At 35.8% G+C, this 19941-nt stretch overlaps 1 protein-coding gene across 2 annotated transcripts in view; it reads right to left on the bottom strand.

Moving 5' to 3' along the window:
* The window catches only part of LOC129001268 (serine/threonine-protein kinase 26-like), a 164337-nt gene that overhangs the window by 33613 nt on the left and 110783 nt on the right, over positions 1-19941 (bottom strand). The gene's annotated exons all lie outside the window — the stretch shown is intronic.

The following is a 19941-nucleotide window of genomic DNA, read 5'->3' on the forward strand; positions in this document are numbered from 1 at the left end:
GTCCTCGCTATCACTACGACAGTTTGGTGGAACCGGTTGTAGTGTTAGCAAGCTATCAGCACAAGGTAAATGGTCCACTGATAACCAAATCTTCACTATCACTACTACAGTTTGGGGAAACCGGGTGTAGTGTTAGCAAGCTACATATCAGCACAAGGTAAATGGTCCGCTGATAACCAAGTCCTCACTATCACTACGAATGTTCGGTGGAACCGGTTGTAGTGTTAGCAAGCTATCAGCACAAGGTCGATGTCCGCTGATAACCAAGTCCTCACTATCACTACGAATGTTCGGTGGAACCGGTTGTAGTGTTAGCAAGCTATCAGCACAAGGTCGATGTCCGCTGATAACCAAGTCCTCACTATCACTACGAATGTTCGGTGGAACCGGTTGTAGTGTTAGCAAGCTATCAGCACAAGGTCGATGTCCGCTGATAACCAAGTCCTCACTATCACTACGACAGTTTGGGGAAACCGGGTGTAGTGTTAGCAAGCTATCAGCACAAGGTCGATGTCTGCTGATAACCAAGTCCTCACTATCACTACGAATGTTCGGTGGAACCGGTTGTAGTGTTAGCAAGCTATCAGCACAAGGTCGATGTCTGCTGATAACCAAGTCCTCACTATCACTACGAATGTTCGGTGGAACCGGTTGTAGTGTTAGCAAGCTATCAGCACAAGGTCGATGTCCGCTGATAACCAAGTCCTCACTATCACTACTACAGTTTGGGGAAACCGGGTGTAGTGTTAGCAAGCTACATATCAGCACAAGGTAAATGGTCCGCTGATAACCAAGTCCTCACTATCACTACGACAGTTTGGTGGAACCGGTTGTAGTGTTAGTAAGCTATCAGCACAAGGTCGATGTCCGATGATAACCAAGTCCTCGCTATCACTACGACAATTTGGTGGAACCCGTTATAGTGTTAGTTAGTTATCAGCACAAGGTCGATATCCGCTGATAACCAAGTCCTCGCTATCACTGATAACCATGTCCTCACTATCACTACGACAGTTTGGGGAAACCGGTTATAGTGTTAGTTAGTTATCAGCACAAGGTCGATGTCCGCTGATAACCAAGTCCTCACTATCACTACGACAGTTCGGTGGAACCGGTTGTAGTGTTAGCAAGCTATCAGCACAAGGTCGATGTCCGCTGATAACCAAGTCCTCACTATCACTACGACAGTTCGGTGGAACCGGTTGTAGTGTTAGCAAGCTATCAGCACAAGGTCGATGTCCGCTGATAACCAAGTCCTCACTATCACTACGACAGTTCGGTGGAACCGGTTGTAGTGTTAGCAAGCTATCAGCACAAGGTCGATGTCCGCTGATAACCAAGTCCTCGCTATCACTACGACAGTTTGGGGAAACCGGTTGTAGTGTTAGCAAGCTATCAGCACAAGGTCGATGTCCGCTGATAACCAAGTCCTCACTATCACTACGACAGTTTGGGGAAACCGGTTGTAGTGTTAGCAAGCTATCAGCACAAGGTAAATGGTCCGCAGATAACCAAATCTTCACTATCACTACGACAGTTCGGTGGAACCGGTTGTAGTGTTAGCAAGCTATCAGCACAAGGTCGATGTCCGCTGATAACCAAGTCCTCACTATCACTACGACAGTTTGGGGAAACCGGTTGTAGTGTTAGCAAGCTATCAGCACAAGGTCGATGTCCGCTGATAACCAAGTCCTCACTATCACTACGACAGTTTGGGGAAACCGGTTGTAGTGTTAGCAAGCTATCAGCACAAGGTAAATGGTCCGCAGATAACCAAATCTTCACTATCACTACGACAGTTCGGTGGAACCGGTTGTAGTGTTAGCAAGCTATCAGCACAAGGTCGATGTCCGCTGATAACCAAGTCCTCGCTATCACTACGGCAGTTTGGTGGAATCGGTTGTAGTGTTAGCAGGCGATCAGCACTTCCTAACAAGTTCCTAATAATCAAATTGATCAACAAACATCCAATATATCCATAAGACGCTGAGTGATACCGTCCACGTTCGTTTTGTACTAGTTTATTCTAGGGTAGGTTGTCTAGGCCTAACTAATTGAAAAACAGCAAACTCACAAGTGTATCAACTTCCCTATACAAAAAAAACCTTTACAAGACTAACAGCTTGTGAATATAGGGTACAAAGTATTCAGCCAAATGTGAGAAGGTGGCTACAGTACGTTGTCTCCTACATCACTGGTGTGAAAGCTGGCGTCACAGCAGCAACACTTGAGAAATGTATAAGGTCAAACCCGGACTGTGTTGAAACTGGCGGCGCCGATAATCGCCTTTCATGTCACTACAGATTGCGAGTTCCGCGACATTGCTAACCTACATGTTAAACGAGGGGTTGAAGGATACCCATCAGTCATCACTCGTGCAAAAGGTTCAGCCAAAGACAAATTGTTGACTCCTTTTTTCTTTAAGGGTAAAATTTCCACCTCAGAAGAGGTGTCTACGTCTAACACAATCGCTCTAATTATCACGAGAAAAGATTCAATGAATCTTTTAGCCAACGTTAGGGACATAATCTTGAAGAAGTCAATACAGTAATACAGGTTATCATAAAATATTGTATTAGTAAGGTGGAGAAGATAACAAAATAGGGTCCTGAAAAATATCAGTAAAAACATTAAAATCAAAATGAACGTTTCATGCATATTTCACATAGGCTCTAAGTAAATAATACCTTATTCCTCTTGACCTTTTACATAGGCTATCCCTCTAAATTCGCATTCCATTTAGAAGATTACAGAAATACTGAAGTTTAATTTTACCGATAAATAACGGAAAACCCCCTCATATTTTTTTTACTTGATCAAAACTAAGCCAACTAAATTAAATCATTAGAACGAGAAATCCTTCAACATCAAATGCAGAAGATGAAGAACCAGATCGATTGCGCAAACATTATTAGCGCATGAAAAACATGTTTTTCTCGAGATTCATAACTAGAACATGAGCAATAGTAGGGGGAGAAGAGGGTATCCTCTGAGACTCAATTATGTCTGATACTTTATAAGGTCGGAACAGTGCTTTAGATCAGTTTCTACTGTATCTACAATTTAAACCCGTGTCGTAGCTTTACAAAAATTGAAATAATATGGCAACTTCTTCATGCATGTTAAATAGAGTACATCACAAAGCCTTAAGAGGTATTGTATTGGGTAACAATTTCAAATTAAATATTGCACTGAACAGTAGAATATAATAATACTATTGCCACAGAACTCGAGGGATAATCCGATAAAAAAAAAAAAAACCAGGCCGAGTGGTCTTAAAAACCATATCAATAAAACTAGAGTTCATAGATACAATCGGCACTGACGTTCTATTGAACTATCGAATTCTATAGACGTCCAATGGTTCAATGCAGTTCAAAACTGAACAAATACAATTCTAAAACAGTTTCAACTAAATTAACCAGACTGTTGACGGCACGACAAGCTGCATATTGCAGTAGGATGACCTTGATATCGACCCACGTCCACTGAAGGTCACTGATATGACTTATCATGCAAACCCTTGCCTTCACAACTCTCCACTTTTAGTAATTGTTGGAAGTTATTCTAATTAAAAGCCTGTTCAATCTATTAACAATTTAAATACTGTACAAAGTAGGTGATGCATATAAGCATCCTATTGATCAAGTAGGTAGTGCAATAAATAATAGTGGGAAATTAACAACAATTGATAATTACATACTGGCAAAAACTTTTGTGAAAGTTAGCAAATTTAAAATACAGGTAAAATTAAAAGTAGTTGTGTAAAATGTTGACTAAATGCGTTTTAACCAGCGAACACAGAATACAAATTTATTCTGTGTTCGCTGGTTTTAACCGACATATGACACTTCATAGAATTCACCAAAGTCGTAGATACGTTTTAAGCCGGATAATACCTTTCTCGAATCATTAAAGCTATCAAAAACATTCAAATAAATACACTATGCCAAAATTAGCATCCTAAACTCTTTGGAAAAAGGTGAATAAGTTGGAAAAGGTGTTCTAGATTTCTGATATGCTTTTTATATTTTCTGATTTTGTCTCAATTATTATAGTGGCACACAATTCTGGAACAATTTGTAGTGTTAAACGTATTTTACCCAATTACTAAAGTATTGGTAGTCTACAGCTAAACGGTAAATCCTCAATTCCTTTTGTCAAAGCTCTCCACTAGCACCACAGGATTATAACCTCGAGTCGGGTTTTCACATGAGCTATGCGTGTATACATTGTTGTGCTGGTGATGCAACTTAGCACAGATGGCCAGGATAGTCTCCGAGTCCTTTGTCCTTCCACCCACACTGACGTGTCCTGCGGTCCTGCGTGGGGCTAGCGCGTGTCATAACCGTGTCATACACTAGCATGGCAGAGTAGCTCATTCAGATGGTAACATCACCAACAGGGGCCGGAGAAGAGGAGTTATTGAAGTGGCATTTATAAAAGCATGTATGAAAAGTATTCTCCAACCATTGCATGGAAATTATCACTTTGCTATACCTCAACAGTACGCAAAATAGCTCATCTACGCTACAGAGTGGGATTAAAACATTCCCGCTAGCTAAATCAGCTGATTTCACAGTTTTCGTTTCTAGACCAACCACGGTCGCAGATCCGATACGTTAGTTAACAACCGGTAAGTAAATACCACAACCTTTACTATAACAACCTTAAAATACTCCCGCCGCAGCAAACCTGCAGACTTAGCGAATTTCCATCTGCCTGATTGGATTTAGACTAAAATGTCTCCTTAAAAATATCATATTTATTCCCTATTTAAACAGAATTAGTTTAATGAGTACTTAGGTTTGCTGCAACAGGGAGGGTAAAAGAGTTGTTTTTATGTAAAATGTTTAAAGGTACTGGTGGTTTAGTAAGAAATTAATGAATTTTCCAAATTTGATCAAAATATGTTTCATAAACAAGCAAACTACAACAGTTGACTTTATTCTCCATAAGAATAACATGGAAATTTTAAAATTAAATTTTTTTTTAATTTTAACCGTAACAATTAGGCACATAATAACGCTTCAATATACTAAATTATTTGTTTTTTTAAGCTCTACAAAATGGTTTACAAAGAAATTGTGAAATTTTGTGTTTTTAGGGTCAAAAATGGGAAAAACCCATTTTTACCACATAAAACCCCCCATAAACCCCCGTTCCCATAGTCCGATCATGCTGGTTCGCGAACTCATTCAAGTTTATCCCGCCTTACACCTTCACACCAAATTTTATCAAAATCGGACAAAAATTACTCAAGTTATCGTGCGGATGGACACACATATATATATATATATATAAAAATTTGAACGAATGGTGTTTTTGGCCTCTGGGGACATCAAAATGAAAAAGTAAATCGGTCCCGGGCTTAGGTCTTACCATGAGACCTACGGTAATAGCTACTTCCCTATAGGGAAATTCGCTAAAAGCAAACATAAGTTAAATTAAGTTCCATATCCATCTAAAAATGTAATCTTTGTGTTATTACAATTTAATTTATGGTGGTAGGAAAAATCATGCATGTATTACGAGCACAATCATTGCCACTCTCGAAATGTATGGCCGCACTCAGCTAAAGCAGCATATGTATTTGCGCTCTAAATAAACCAATAAAAACAGTTATTTCAACGACGAATATAGGTTATGTTTATGATCCATACAGTTTCTTATCTAATAATCGTGATATGAAGATAGTAACAATGAAGGAAGTGGTAATAAGGAAGGAGACGAGTAGAAAGGAGAGAGACTGAGAAAACTAATGGTTGGCAATAGCTAACAATTCTGCCCATTGACAATTAATTTTCAGTTAATTTTAATTGTCAACCCAGCGCCTTGCCGAGCCTTCCGAATTTACAAAATCAAAACTCATAGATAAATGACGGCTAAAACAACTCAACGATGATTTCAGATCTCTAGACCAAGCATTATTTGTCTGCAAAGTCTACAGAAGGATAAGAGACAATGGTGCTGGCAGTTTGACGAATGAGAGCGATTCAAGTCCAACTCATTCAGCTCCATTACATGCTCCAGATTATGAGATAGAGTTAACACAAAATCATTATACATCTCTTTTACACAGGGTGTCCCGTAAATAAACAGCCAAACGTACATAATAGAGGGGCCAAAATAAATAGAACATAACATATATACAGGGTGATTTGTACTCAGTGTGACAAAAATTTTTTGGTGTAAGTACAAAGTAAATGAAGTGTGATGATGCATATCAAATGTTCCAAGTCTCAAAATTAGCTTCCAAAAAAATTATTTTATGTTTTTAAAAAATAACCATGTTTTTATACTTAATACAGCGATTTCTCAAATACCTGTATATGGATTTGAGTAGATAATGTAATTTTCGTGTTCTACATTAAATTTTGAACAAGAATAATATAAAATGACGGAGGATCAGTTGTAAAAACTCCATAGTAAATAGATTCAAAGATAAAAATTAAGATGTTTGATAAAAATTTAAAAAACAATGGTCTATTGCATTTTTCACACCCTGTATACAAGAAAGTGTCGGACTATGTTAAAAACTGCGCTATTTAATAAGCTTTCCAACCATATGCTACACTATTGAGGTTTAGATATGTTTTTGTTTGTTTTAGTGGTTTGAATACCAGAAAACAGGGAAATTGTTTACTGTTTTACTGTTCAAGCTGAAACAAAAATACAACATTTGCTTAATACATGCCGACTTTCTATGTTTTAAATGTTAAAGACACCATGCTTTGCAATCTTCAAACCATTAAAGCGTACATTAGCAGACATAAAACTCAATAGTGTAGCATATGGTTGGAAAGCTTATAAAATGGCGCAGTTTTTAACATAGTCCGACACTTTCTTGTATACAGGGTGTGAAAAATGCATTAGACCATTGTTTTTTTAATTTTTATCAAACATCTTAATTTTTATCTTTGAATCTATTTACTATGGAGTGTTTACAACTGATCCTCCGTCATTTTATATTATTCTTGTTCAAAATTTAATGTAGAACACGAAAATTACATTATCTACTCAAATCCATATACAGGTAATTGAGAAATCGCTGTGTTAAGTTTAAAAACATGGTTATTTTTTAAAAACATAAAATAATTTTTTTTAAGCTAATTTTGAGACTTGGAACATTTGATATGCATCATCACACTCCATTTACTTTGTACTTACACCAAAAAATTTTTGTCACACTGAGTACAAATCACCCTGTATAGGATAAGACTAAAAACTCAGGTTTGCCTAATTTTAAAACTAAAAATCGTGAAATTCAGTTATACATTATTCGATCTTGTTGAACTTGGTGTCGTTTGATAGGGAATATTGAACGCTAAATAAAAGTGTTCTAGACAATGTTGAATAAAATTAGCCATTTTCTTGACATTTGAACATTTAAAATTAAACCGGCAAACATTTTAAAATTTTAAATTGGATCAAGATTTTTTTCTAACTTGGGTCTCATCTATTTTAGCATGCATAACAAGTTTCATACAGATCAGTTGGAATACCTAATCCAAAGATAAAAATGTTTATGTGAAAAATACTAAACGGTGGAAATCTGGTTAACAAAGCCATTTGAGTAAAAAACTGTAATTGGTAATTTTCTCTATTTTGGCCCACTAAACCGTTCCCCGGAGTTTGACTGTTTACCTACGGGACACTCTCTATTTTTAATCAGAGTAGAATACAGAAACCGTCGTTGAATTACAACTAGATTTGTTTTTAACTAATAAACCTTATTTAAATCGCACTTGCAAATGCTTTGATTGGATATTGACGTAACCAAACTTGAGCTCATTCTATTATAAAAATCCTGGCACGTAGAATGTTAGCGTGTTCATTGTGATCAAGAATAATGCAAAAAACTAAAATGATCTGAAGGCCACGACGTTTACTTATTGCGTTAGTCACATCTGCTTACATAAATGACATTACACACAGCCCACGTCACGTAGGCCTAATGTTACTACTGTACAAGTACAACCAGAATGTGAGGTTTCTTGTATTGCACAACGTTATTGGTGTTAGATAACAATAATCCTAATTCGATTTAGCTGAATCATACAATGAATTTAACGATAAGAATGTGACTTACATGGTCAATACTAGTGTTATTTTGGTTTGTTTATAGTTTAATTAGGTCAAGCACGTTATTACTTCTGTAAGAACTCCTATATTGAAATATACTTATTTGTATTTAAATGATAACTTACGAGAAGGTGAACAGCATAATTGTCATTGCCAAGCAAGATAAATCTGATTCATTTTTGCTCGTACTCTAACATAGCTAGCAATGTGTTTTATCGTTGTTTTTTAATGTAAAGTACCTAAATTCGTATTGTCATGTATCTCGTTTGTAAAACCGGTGCTTACCGTGTGAATAAATTATTACCAAAATAAACCTTATTGTTCAAAACTTAAAAACGTCCAGAGCATATGTCGATTACAACAGCCAATTTGTATTTATAGAAAGATGCAATTAAAATGTTGTACCAAGATAAACAACAGGAATGATCTATTAGAACATAGGATCAAATAAGATGATCCAAGATGAATAAAAACAAAAATAAGAACTAATTAAAAGGGGGGTGGGGGGAGGGGTTAAATAACCAATCTTAACTTAACTACTGACTGACATGGTCTTGATAGCATTGGCATTACCATAGAGAAAGAAGTAATGTGTGCAATAGTTTACAATAGTAAGACATTAAGTTTCAATAGTACGTGTATATACCAAGGTGGTAACAGTCACAATATGCATAAAGTAAATATTTAGAAAATAACTTTTGTATGTGGCGAAAGCTTATTTTTTAAAGTTGAAAACACTACCAAAGGTTGATACTTACATAATATGTTTTAGACAATCCCTTGCTAAACGCACAGCATAAGGAACTAAACAATACTGCCACATTGAGTACGTTCAAAACGTGCAAGAATGAACTCCAGGTAAGGTAATGGGTTACCCTCCTAAACACAGTCCTAGTCCATCTGTCTACCGAGAGAAACACAGAGTACACGGTCATAGTTGTGACAAAAAACACACAATAAACACACACTTTGTAGGCGAAAGCTTCGAGTTCTACATCACGGGAATTTGAAGAATGGAAAGTGTACAATGTAGGAATTTTATTTTGTTCAAAGTACATGTATCATCCTAGCTTGTTTGCCAACTCAGGTGTTTATCATTTTGAAGTTTCATCACGAACAGCTGGGCAATGTAACAAAAGTTTTATTTTTACCGTAGTTGAAGAGAATACGAAATGCCATTACATCCAATATGTACTATATTCAACGACTTAACATAACAAAATTAAATCAAAACGATGACACACGTTTCCATGTAATCCAAATACAATATAGGTTAACATTTCGAGAATAAATTACGTACAAATAGAATTAAACAAATCGATTAGCAGTTTTGTCTTCGCCAAGATCATCAGACCAATCGTCAACGTCTGCCAACACCAACTCACACAGACCGGCTACATCCAGATTGGACTAATTGAATTCGGTTTGACGCGTTTAATAGTGGTTAGTCGGCTTAACAGATGTTTTGGCCGTTCAACAGGAGCAGTTGTGTTGTGATAAGCAAGGAGAGTTAAGTTGTGAAAAAATAAATAAATAGTACGTGTAAACGTGAAGCTATCAAATATTAATGGTGGATTAGGAAGTTCCCAGATCAACTTTCTGTTAATTGTCCCGAGATTGACAACCTACGTGTCAAAGATCATTAAGATTGACAAATACAGCACCATTCACCCCTACAACCCCTTTAAGCTTATGCTTTATCAATATATAAGGGTTGAAAAATATAGGTACAACTCTAAACTGAACGAGTGTAGCGTGTAGCGTGTAGTGTTTAAAGTAAATAAACTGCATCAGTCAAATGACACTCTCTCTCCCATTATTATTGTCAACAACGCTTATAATGTGTAAGTGATGGAAGTTATGATACTTTGTAGATAAAATCATAAAATTGCAACTTCTGTTACTTGTGAACCGTAATTTTTACAGCATTGATGATTTATCGTTCTAGCAGTTTTTAGTTGTTGTAGAATCTATTTCCGTTATTTTATTGTTTTTTATGAAAAAAATCAATTCAAATAATAATATATTGTCTAGAGATACCATGGATTAGTACCCATATACCAAATTCCATCAAAATCAAACCACAGATGTAGCACTGTGCACTTTGTATTCTGTGCTCTCTGATATCCACACAAACGCAGACATCACTTCAAAAACCAAAACATCAATTCAAAAACCACATCGTGTTCAACTTACTTACTTACTCCCATGGCGATTTGTACCCCAAGTGGTACTTGGCCTCACCAACACACTGTCTCCACGTCGCCCTGTCTCTTGCGGTATCTTCATTAACTTCCATCCTGGTCATATCTTTCTTTACTTCATCCGTAAATCTTTACATCGTGTTCAAGGAGACCCAAAATGGATATTCCACGCAAAAACTGAACTCGAAAACCTAGACGAAAACAATACTTTCTCCATATATCCTAGCAGGCAATACATGGAGAAAGTAAAAAAGAGAATACATAGCCAGCAGTAAAAACTAAACCTAGTGTTGATAAATATTGTAAGCAAAAGCAGCAAAAGTATACAAAGTTTACCAAGTGTCATCTTTAAAACCTCAGATACACAAGTAAAAAAGGATTGTTTTTATGGAAACATTTAGACGCAACACTTTACTCTGCATATTCTGAGATGGTCTTTACCAACGGAACTACCATATTCCCACCCCGCCCATGCTATTGTACCGAGGCACCGAGCACACGTACACCGTTTGTCTTGACAGTTATTTTGCTAGAGCCCATTTGTTTTCACACAAAGATTTAAAACATAACGGTTTCACACCACTTGAGGTGGATCCAACATTCTACAGGAAACGTTATTTAAGCTGTTGAAACTAAATATACATTGAACCGATTTCGTTTTAAATTTACAAATCCAATAACCTACATCGATAAATTATTATTACACGTAAAACCGTAGATTTCTGCATACAAGGTGACCCTCAATGGATGACTAGCGGTTTACAGCTGAGTAAAATTTATTTTAATGAAAATTTAAAAAAATATTGGAGTAACACTAGTGTTATTACACAGTTTCCTAATGCATAATTCAAATATGAAACTATACAAATCCCTTTGTAAGCAGTGGATAGTTCCTCAATGACCCGTGCAAAGCAATTTTATATCCACATTCGCTTGTCAGGGGTCAGGTTATCAAACTGGATAACCCTTGTTTTGGTTGGTTTACTTTTTTATTCGAGTCAGTAAATTTATGGAAAATTATGAATGCAATGTTATTCCTGTTGATAATGCGATTTGATGAGTGTTGTTTTGATCATTTAGAGCATATGGTACGTTGTAAAACATTTGTATTGAACTGCAAATTTACTCTAGTATGAGAGTAAAGGCGGAGATAGTGAATGATTTACACTGCGCATGCAGATCGCTGAATAACTTATACTACTGCAAACCTGCAAACTTTGCATCCAACCCTACTTGACTATTTTAGCACTTCTAAGTAAACTTGCACACATGTTGTGCGTTTTACCTTCGACTTTACACACACCATAGTAGTTGATATTTTCACACTGACACATGAGATAGTGCGAGAGGACCCGTGCGTTAAATCACACATTTTCATAGAGTTTAAACTCTGTTTCTGAAGCAAAACGAACAAATCAATTGCCTTTTTCTCTCAAAGATGATGTTTGTTTAAAACGGTGATTAAGTTAATGATACTACTAATTATCAATAAATAATTAATATTATTAATGTAGTTGTAATAAAGAGTGATTAAACTAACCTAAATTAAGTTAAAATCGTCACTAACAATTAGTCTAATTAAAATCAATTTTCTTCCAAATCTTTCGTGTCTTGTAAGTTCTGACGAACTGTATCTAAACATTCAACTGAAGGATCAGCTTTATTACAATTCGCATAGTATCGATAGCTTTAAAAGAAGAGCTTTACAAATAAATTAAATACTTCAGGGGGCGAAGCCCTAAATAAAATTACCTTCTTAGTCACCATTCATCCCTCCGATGGACCATAAGCTTTTAAAATGACAAAACCGTAAGAGTCGATAAATGTAGGACGGGCGAAAAAAGGATATTACAGCAACCTTAATTTATATTAAGTAGGATTATATAATTTCTTAACTATTGACGTATTGTATTTCCTCACGAACTGAATAATGTCTTACAAAACTTGATTTAATAATAACAATTTTCCCATCAACGAATACTTGGTCAAACATTTATAAAGAAGATTGGGTGACCGAGGGTCGTCGCCTCTGTGTTGACATTTCACGATCGAAGGTCGCTTATGAAAACACTCTGTCCTTTGCCTGCTGGATAACTTTGGCAAACGCAGGTTTAAAACATAGTTTAGAATATCAATAACATTTGAAATAACAATTACAAGTTTAGAACTATACTAAAGGTGGACTTCAATAGTATGGCTACGTTCTTACAACTCAATTTCAATCTTTTTGTAGGCTATTAACTTTGTTTGTAACATTTAATTCATCTTTCTTGTAAGCGATTTATAACGTTAATACGTTTTGCGAGAGGAGTGTTATAACCCATTAATGTCAAAAATGGCAATGTGATCTAAGAATAAATAATCCACCAATTGTCTTGTGAAATATTGAAAGTGGGACCAGAAATCATAGTTCCAGGAATAACCACACGTTGGAGACGATTATTCCAACGACAATATCCAATGTTCTATTTCTTTACATGCAACATAACAAAATTAAGGTTTGATACCTTCCCATTGTGTTACTCTCAATTACAATACATCTAAAGTACACTACGACTAACTTAACTAAAGTGAGTAACTTAACTCAATTCACATGACATATTTTTCCTGAAATCTAAAATATCCAATTACACAACCGCATACAGCAATTGAAATTGAAAATGGTATCTTGGATGAAAGCTTCACATTATCTTACAACAATTCTTACATAGAACTAATTCCATTTCTTTTACCAAAAATTTCCTGTTTTCCCCTGTCGCAGAAATTTCTCGCTATCAAATATCACGTACAGTACTTTTGACGTCCAATGGCTACTTATTAGGTCCTTGATGTTTGATTACCCATGTACCACACAAAAGCCGCTGTGACCCTCAACACCGTACTACACAGGCAAGACTCGATAATGCCCTAGATACACGGACGAGGTGTAATGTACGTAGGCAATACATAGTCAGCAATACATTCCGACGACCTTTGTATCCAGCATTGCAACGACAGCTATACTGGCACATTATACTTGATATTAGACCATTGTTGCTTAGAAATACGAGTATGTATACCTACTGTAGTGTTGTGAATTCAATTTTAATTTTATTCCAGAAATGGGACGTTTAAGTGGAGAGAACCTATTTATGATTTGTGTTCATAAAATATACGCCACTTAAAAACAAAATAGTTTAATTACTTTTCTGGTAGAAAAACATCCTTGTGGTAAATTGTTGTAAACAACCTTTTTTTATGTGTAAAATGAGTTACGACAAAAATTGAACTACAATATTTTTATAAACCATTGGAAATGTATACCTTTAAAAAATACCATCTTTGTGAAATTTCCCTTATTTAATTATTTTCAAAAATTAAGTTCGTTTGATCATTACTTCAAACAAAGAATACAAACGAACGCTTGATTATTTGTTCACCACGTCAAACTCTAAATAAATCTGACTAAATTAAAATAACTTCCACAAGAATGTCACCTTCTGCTGTTTGCAGAACATTATATAATTAACAAAAATAATGTTTTCATCACTCAGTACACCTAAGTAAATTGTTGTTCTAAATTTAGATTTTGTAGCCTGACGAGGAAAAATATAAATCTGCGGAAAAGCTCACAAACTCTCGAAGTTGAAACAGGATCGCAAACTTCCTTAACTTCACTTCTCTTCCAGGAAAATATGGTATTCGAATCAGGAATTTTAGGTTGAACATAAACTTTAACCAAAAAATTAAAGACGGAAGATATGAATTCCAACATCTACCCCCACCACAGTTTTCCATTTATTAGCGAATTTCCCTATAGGGAAGTAGCTATTACCGTAGGTGGCACGGTAAGACCTAGACCCGGGACCAATTTACTTTTTCATTTTGATGTCCCCAGAGGCCAAAAACACCATTCGTTCAAATTTTTATATATGTGTATATATATATATATATATATATAGACTTATATATATATACGTCCGTGAACGCGATAACTTGAGTAATTTTTGTCCGATTTTGATGAAATTTGGTTTAAAGGTGTAAAGCGGGATAAACTTGAATGAGTTCGCGAACCAGCACGATCGGACCATGAGAACGGGGCTTTACGGGGGGGTTTTATGGGGTAAAAATTGGTTTTCTCACTTTTGACCCTCAAAACACAAAATTTTCCGATTTCTCTTTAGACCTTTTTAAAGAGCTTAAAAAAACAAATAACTTAGTATATAAAAGTATTTTTGTTCGATTATTGGTAACGGAGAAAATTAAAGAAATTGTAAATTTAAAATTCCCATGTTATTCTTATGGAGAATATTGTTAAATGTTGTAGTTTGCTTGTTTATGGATATATTTTGATCAAACTTGGCAAATTTATTTATTTTATACTAAGCTATCAATATTTTACTCAAAAACACACTTTATTAGTTTCCTTGTAGCAGCAAACCTAGGTACTCGTTAAAACTAATGTTATTAAAATATATTTAACTGAAAATCAATTCAGACAAATGGAAATTCGCTTAGTCGGCAGGTTTGCTGCGGCGGAGGTATTTTTTATATTCATCAACCACAATACAAAATATTCACCACAAGATCTACAGTTTTTAATCTCACATAGTGGCAGTAACAGGGACGAGATCGTAAGTCAGATGTGTAATGGCGACATTACTTTCTACATATAAATCGCAGCCAACTGAGCGTCGCACGTAGTACATCTCGTGGTAACCGGTCGACGGTACAGCGAGACAGTGATTAGACGGGTAAATAGACAAGCAAGATAGACACAAAGTAGTAGTGCTGTGTAGCAAAGAGTGTATGGTACAGAAGTAAGAGAGATTATGCATACACAGATTATGCATTTTGTATAGGTATAGAATAGTTTGATTTTTAGAATTTCTGTAGTATCGGATATAGAAGATAAAAATAATATAAATGGGGTTTTAAGGGAATTGTTGGATTAATATAGCTACCTAAATTGCAACATTATAAACATTATTACTACCCGTAAATGTATTAATTACAGATCAATATCACAAAGAGTGAATTACTCACCTAAAACAGTTAAATCAATAAAATACAAATTTTAAACATATTTTTCCTACTACTGCATGGAAATGATCGCATTGCCTTGCGTGTAAACAGCAGCTTATTTACGCCTTAGGGCGGAAATAGATAATTCCCACTCGCTAAATCCGCCGATCTCAGTTGGTATTTCATTTCCACACCAACAGCCGCGGATCAGGTTTAAGCTCTCGCTAACAACGGGTAAGCAAATAACATAACCTAAAATAGACATTTAATATGCAACTAAAAAGTTCGTCTGTGTTATGATACCTCATTATGGTAGGGAAAGCTTGTGTATTACGAGCACAAACAGTCATTGCCGCACTTTGCGCTCTTAATTCACAAATAGCTATTTCAAACACTGTTTCTTTTCTTCTTTTACAATCCGACTATGGTTTAACACTCAAGTGAATTATATAATGCTGTAAAATTACAATTCAGGTTTTAAATCGTTGTGAAACAAGTTGGTCAGCAGCTCTGGACCTTTATAAGAGCCCTTAAATAAATCAAAGGCTTAGGGGGCGAAGCCCTAAATGAAATAATCTTTTTTATCACGAGTCGACTCTCCGCTAGATAAGCTTTACACACCTCAGTCGTAAAAATCGGTTAGGTAGAACTAACGTAATAAGGATGTTATAGAGGAAACCCTTAATAGGCAAGTAGATAGATACATGGTTAGATTTACTAGTATCTACCAATAGTGTGGATAGAAATTTCTCTTGATCTATTTAAACGTCCTAAAAAACACACAATATTTTAATCCAATTGATGTTTTGAGCCGATCACGATCAACACTATATATTCTGGCGTTGGGCCAAGTTTCATTAACCCACATACAGACTACAGGGCGTCCCGTTAGTGATGGGCCATTTACTTGCAAACCTGCGGTTTTATATTCAAGAGTGTTATATATGGAGAGCATTACTTCACTGGTCGTAACCCAGCCAGATCACGTTTTAGGTGGTTCCCGAAATGGCGATTCGAAGGAGGAGCCGGTAGTGAGTCTCTTTAATAAATTATGTAGATTTCAAACACCACGATACGTTTTTACAGGTTGTACTAAGCCCACTTCCTTATCAAAGTAAAATTATTTTATCTACATAAACAGCAGAAATCATTCATTTAAAACTCAACCCCTTTATTAGTTCGTTCGACAATGTCTATGTTAGAAGTTCTTAGCATACATATACAGGGTGTTTTTGCATTGTTGTCTACATGGTTGCATGTTATTAGGAATTTATTGCAAATAAAATTCAACATTTTTTTCGCAAGCTCAAAATGTATTGTAAAAAATAACATTAAAGAGGTAATCTTTCATTTTGCCATATGTCAAGAATGGTCAAGAAAGGGTTAAGTTTCCACGTAATATTAATAGTACCTAATAAATCAACCATAAGTAAAAAAAATATGGATGATTCGAGACCTAATCTTTTCATAACTGTGCATTAATTAACCTTAAACATAGATTACGTTTTAGAGAAAAAAGTTGAGTCGTATTAACAATAAATTCCCAATAACACTTTAAAAAACATGTCGAGAAAAATGCATACCAGCTGATCGGTTATGAAATAAGAAAGCAGGGCTACCAACCTTAAACTTGTTTTGTCTCGTCTTAACAATGACTTGAAATATGGGTTGCATAATTTAATAAAAAAATAAACAAAATACACCCTGTGCAAACGTTAAGATGACAGATGAATAAGTTATAAGTAACCAATATCTATATTGAAACCCCTTGAACAGAATTTGGTAGGTTCCAAAAACTCGTACATTTTGTATAAAAAAAAATCGCTCTTGAATAATTTGCTCAATGGTCATCAACAAAGAAGTGTATAAGCTTTCAACTAAAACGACCACATAGATTCTGACTTACATACTGGTAGAGACAGCAAAAGCATTTACCTGAAACAAAAAAGAGAACAATGAATTTAACGAATTTCAATTTGTAATTATAAATCACACAAGTAGGAAAAATTCATGTTAATGTCCAGCAAGAACCAAAGTGCAATAAAACTGTGTATTTTTACGTCAAGAAATGAATTTTTCGTTAACTACTTCAACTGGTTAAATAAGGGCGCAGAGCGGCAGAGGTTGACAGAGATGGGACGAGACGGCACCGTCTATCGACTGAGTCCAGACTACCCTTACAGTCTACAGTCTAGACAACCCGAGGATTGGCAACAAGCATACATAACCTTACAAGTAACTTCAGTTCGGCTTCAATAACTGTATACACTACATCCTATTTAATTGACACAACTATGTACAACTATAGCAAATTATTAAACAGCTAATACCAATTTGAACTACACAAGAAAACCAACAAATCGATATCAAAGAATTTAAACGATGTTCTTAGGAAGTTTAGCGATTTATCTTTTTAGCTAAGCACTTTTAACACATTTCAAAAACTTATCACATTCGGTTGTAAGACAAATATGTACGAACTGTTGTTTATTGGTTCAAACATGTTCCATCATAATGATAGTGATAAACATGTCTACAACATTAACTCACCATCATCAACAATGAACTAAGAGCAAAAAATTAAGGAAATCACACAACGTCACTGAAAGACTGTACAGTATTTTAATGGGTCTGATCTTACTTAGTTTAGTTTTAGCATTGACTATTGGATGACAGTCAAAGGTTTTAGTGACTTTTGTCCTGTACCTTTTTCCATTTATGGCAATAAACAAATTCTGATTCTGTATGAGTAATTTGGGTCCTATCCACTAAGGCCGCGGCTCCACTTGCCGTAGGGTACGTCCACAATGCACGCTGGTTTAAGCAGGCAGTCAGATTCAGATTTTCGGCGCCGATTGTCTGACTCCGGTGGGGTGTCCATGATGCAAGCAGGTTGTAAGCGCTACCTGTCTGTATCTGGCACTAAAGTGAACAGTCTATCATGGAGCTAACAAGAGAACAGGCAGCAGCGTTATTGCTGCTTAGTGACAATGTTTCGACAAAATTGAAACCAGTGAAAAGTGAAGTGCATGTGATTAATAAGTTGAGAGCTACTTACGGTGAATACGTACATCTTTTTCCGCAACTCCTTGCAGACGAGAAACGGTTTTTTGAATACTTCAGAATGAGCACAGACACATTTTATTTTATCCTTTCAAAAATCGAACACAAGCTCACCAAAAACTGGGCGAACTATCACAAGATTCCAATTCTACCGGAAGAGAAACTGCATGTCACATTGAGGTAAGTAAATACACATACATAATTAATTATTTTTATTTAGAAAAATTGAAATATTGAAAAATATGTAATGAAATTACACTTTAACAGATAATATTTGAATCATTGTTGTTAACATTTTGAAAACTGATGTTTATCTCGTTTACAATTTTAGGCTAGTAAAAGAGTAAAATGCATTGAATCTAAGTATCGTTAATTGTTGTATTGTTCAAAAGTAGAACTAAACAAGTTTTGTAACGGAGCCAAGCTCGCACTCGCACCTCCTGAGAACGCTTCTTCATTTGGTGGAAATGTCCCTTGCATATTTTGACCGTAGTTGTTGACTGATCGCCCCGGAATGCTGTGATATGAACCTACCGATGATGGTGTGCTGTCGTATGAAGACCCTGTTGATAGAGATGTAGGTGGTCTGCTTCTTGTGGCCGTTTCTGATGTTTGCAGCGAATAATCTCCAGAAAAAGCAAACTCGTCTACAACTTCCTGAATCCGGGTACGGAAGCGAAGTTTTTTTTCTTGGGGAATTTTGGAGGTAAAAGGTAATAAGCTTTTAAAAAACATCAAGTCGTCATTTTCCGGTTCTTTTTGAAATGCAGTGAGAATTGTATCAATTTTTTGCTGCTCCAGTTGCAATATTTTTTCATTATATGCAGAATTGGCCAACACTCGTTTTCTTTTTTTCACTGGACCTTCAGAGGGTTGAGCTGTCTCATTTGGTAGGCCTCCTGCAGCAAGCTGGGTCTGATTCACATTGTCTGTAGATGTCTCTTCTACTCTTCCGGAAACATTCAAATCTATGTCCTCAGTTTCCTGGAACTCCACTTCAACTATTTCTTCAGTTATGTCCTCCTCTATGTCTTCCAAGACGCGAGTTGTTTTTTTTAAATTGCTAGTTGAAGCTCTTGGTCTTATAACATCTTTTAAAAAAAGCATACTTTTGTAGTACGGCCATTTAGGTTCGTTTGTGTCGGCTGCATCCCCCGATCTCGGTGGTTTTATCTTGCTGCATTCGACGCTGAACTGGTCTCTCAGGTATTTCCATTTCTTTCGAAGCACAGACCCTAAAATAAATAGGATATTTATAATGTTTTGCCTTTATGACGTTGACATAGGAAATTTGTTTCAGGTTCTTGTCAACTGGTATGTCATTTCGAGGGTTGGCATTCAGTTTTAGAATGGGGAAATCAACTGTGGCTAATATTGTGAAAGAGACAGTTACTGCAATATGGGAAGAATTACAACCACTGTATATGCCGGCTCCATCGAAAGAAGGTTTTAGTAAAATAGCTGAGGAATTCGCTGAACTTTGGAATTTCCCACACGTAATAGGGTGTCTTGATGGCAAACATATCCGAATAAAATGCCCAGATGGTTCGGCATCAATGTTTTTCAACTATAAGAAGTATTATTC

Source organism: Macrosteles quadrilineatus, unplaced genomic scaffold (genome assembly GCF_028750875.1).
Source record: "Macrosteles quadrilineatus isolate MER2022 unplaced genomic scaffold, UCM_ALF_1.0 Scaffold_8__2_contigs__length_117827958, whole genome shotgun sequence".
Classification (NCBI taxonomy): Eukaryota; Metazoa; Arthropoda; class Insecta; order Hemiptera; family Cicadellidae; genus Macrosteles; species Macrosteles quadrilineatus.